We start from the raw sequence: 3,013 nt of genomic DNA on the forward strand, positions 1-3,013 counted from the left end.
ACTAAACTCAGTTTAGTAAGGTCAACAATCTTCCAAACCCAGTTAAATAAGACCAACATATTGATAAAAGAAGTCTTTGATCTATTTGCATGACTGGCAAGGGAAAAATGGATGTGATGGAAAATACATGCAAAATCATGCATTATCATCCTCATCCGATGCATACACAAAGAAGTCAAATTAAGTATATACAAACCATTAACTTGTATTTCTTCCAAAGAGTAGCAACTCCCAACAGATTCTGGAAGAGACTATAACTTGTTATTTGACACATTTAAAATCAACAGTTGCATTATTAAACATGCATAAAACTTTAAAGTTAAAAAATGGTACACATTTTATATCAAAATATCCTAAATTGTTAAAGAAAACACAATAACAGCAAATTCAGCAAATTTAACATGAATACATCCTTATGATCCAAGTGCCATAGGTGTTAACAGTATAATACAATATCGAAGGTAACAAAATAGCAAATATCAAAGAGAAATTAAGTGTACATCTAGAGAATCATGAACAGTTAGATGGAAAAAAGATATAAGAATGACACAACACAATCTAAAATGTCTTACAGTGTAACTAACTTTGCATCATAGCTAATGTGTTTATGACATGGAGAAAAGTTACCAATTCAAAATGTCTATTAATAATAGGGTAATCCCAAACCATTCAACATTCCTTGATTATGCTGTGGTAACAAGCATATCCATATAAAGATGCATCATGAATGAAAACTCCAAATCTGAGAAGGAATAGAACAGTGAAATGATATTTAGGTTTCATTATGTATGATCACCACATTTCTTAAACTACCAATAGTTGCTGGCAAGGATGTTAACAAATTTTCAGAGATGGATAAACGTTGCCTTACCAACTGTTCCACTGGAAAAAGAATACACTGTCAGCTATAAATAAAATCTCAAAGAAAATGTTCCGTGAAATACATGTCATGGAAGAAAATAAGGCAAAATCATTTCTTTAAGAAAAGTATCTTATTGAATTAAAAAAGAGAATTACATTCATCCGGCAAGAAAGAATTTTGATTTCCATCAAGGTTCACGAGTTTTAGAGATTGGAGTTTTTCCAAATTCACTGGCAGTCTCTCAATTACATTCTCTGCCAATATCTGTGATGTTAGTGCAACTTTATTATGTAGCAGTTTTTGCAATCAATCTTTAATAATACCATATGTCTAGGGTGTCGAAAAATTTAAAACAACCACTGCTAAAACACCAACATGGAAGAAAAAAACACATAATAGTTTAAACAAACTCAAAACTAACAAATTCTATCCTAATCAATAAACAGACAAACTTCTAAAGGAACAAGAATGTGATAGAGTTTGCGGCAGCAAGGAAGCCAACCAAATCTCAATCGGTTATGTGGCTCTTTGAAAATTTTTACAAGATTTAGAACTTCTTGTTCATCCTTTCTATTGAATAATGAAAAGACCAATGTATTATGTAAACAAGGAGGATTTGAATGCACATTGAGAAATTATTTATCTTTATAACTCACTAGCCTCACCTTTTTTAGAGAGAGAATGATCGTGTTTTCAACACGAAACACGGTATTGGACTTGGGATAGCAGCAGCGGTGTCGCCCTTAGTGACCACGAGACAACAGCTACGGTAGTGGTGGAAGTGTCGTGAATCAGAGCAACGGAGGGAGCACAAGAACGTGAACGAAACACATGGGATGCGGCTGCAACTGCGTCTACATGGGTATGCGAGGGGACAACGGTGTTCTGTTGCGTCTGAACAGGGTGCGGGGGAACAGCGGCATTCTGCTACGTCTGAACGACTGTCTCTGGCAACGACAACGAGTTTTGGACATGGACTAGAGAAGAACTGTGTAGGCTATGCCGTGGACATCGGAAAATGAGGTTATGGTGTGATTGGAAGTAATCGTAAGTAGTGTGAATGTGGTTAGGTGCTAATCCTAATTTTTTAAATTTTTAAATCTGATAATAATTAATTAATTAAGAATCTAAAATTTAATTTTAATTTTACTTTTTTTTAATCCGTTGTTCACATTATTTACTATATGCATCGTTCCCTATACTTTCTCAATCATATATATGCATTTAATATTAAACAAAACATTGATGGGAATAAAAAAGATATTGCCTGCAAAACTATCCTTAAGAAACATATCTCATGAGTGAGTTGCTCACTGATATAGGAATAAAACAAAAAGTTAAAGATTATTACTAACAATATAATAGTTAATATTAGGGTTAAGTACGATTTTGGTCCCTAAGATAGGGGTTGAAAATTTTTTTCGTCTCCAATCTTTTTTTTGCTTATAAAATTGTCCCTAAGATTTAACTTAGTTTTAAAATCCTTCTTTTTACCAAAATTTTAATTTTTATTACCAAATTACCCTTAACTAAAAAAAAAAGAAAACACGTTAAGAGGGAAAGGGGGAAGGGAAAACACGTTAAGGGGGAAAGGGGGGTTTCAAGGAAGAAGAAGGGGAAGGGAAGGTGGGGTAGGGAAAGGGAAGGGAATCTGCCGCCGCTGCTCCTCTTCCTAGCTCGATGTCAACGCCAGCAGATCTGCGAAGAGGGTGCCACAGTTTTTAGAGTGAGCTTTCCAATCGGATTGAACGGCATACTTCTTAGAGCACTTGTCGCATTTCCACTTCTTCTCGCCGTGCTTCCGGCTGAAGTGCTTCTTGATTCCGGTGAGGTCTCCTAGTGCTCTGGCGGGATCGTGGTGCATACAAGTTGGCCCCGAGCATACCTACACCTTCTTCCTCACCACCTCCGTCTTGGTTCTCTACTTCAGTTTCCACGGCAAGTTGTGGCCTCTTCTGTGCAGCTGCAAATTCTGGTTCCTCTAAATCCCTTTCCCATAGATCTCACATAAGAATCTGTTCGTCACCATCAGAGTCTTCGGTGAAATGCTATTACTTCAGCATCAGGGTCTATATATATAACATAACATACCATGTTTAATTTAATTAAGTAGCTACAGAATTTAATTAACTTGGCCGTGAGTTTGAGTTG

Source organism: Arachis hypogaea, chromosome 15 (assembly GCF_003086295.3).
Source record: "Arachis hypogaea cultivar Tifrunner chromosome 15, arahy.Tifrunner.gnm2.J5K5, whole genome shotgun sequence".
NCBI lineage: Eukaryota > Viridiplantae > Streptophyta > Magnoliopsida > Fabales > Fabaceae > Arachis > Arachis hypogaea.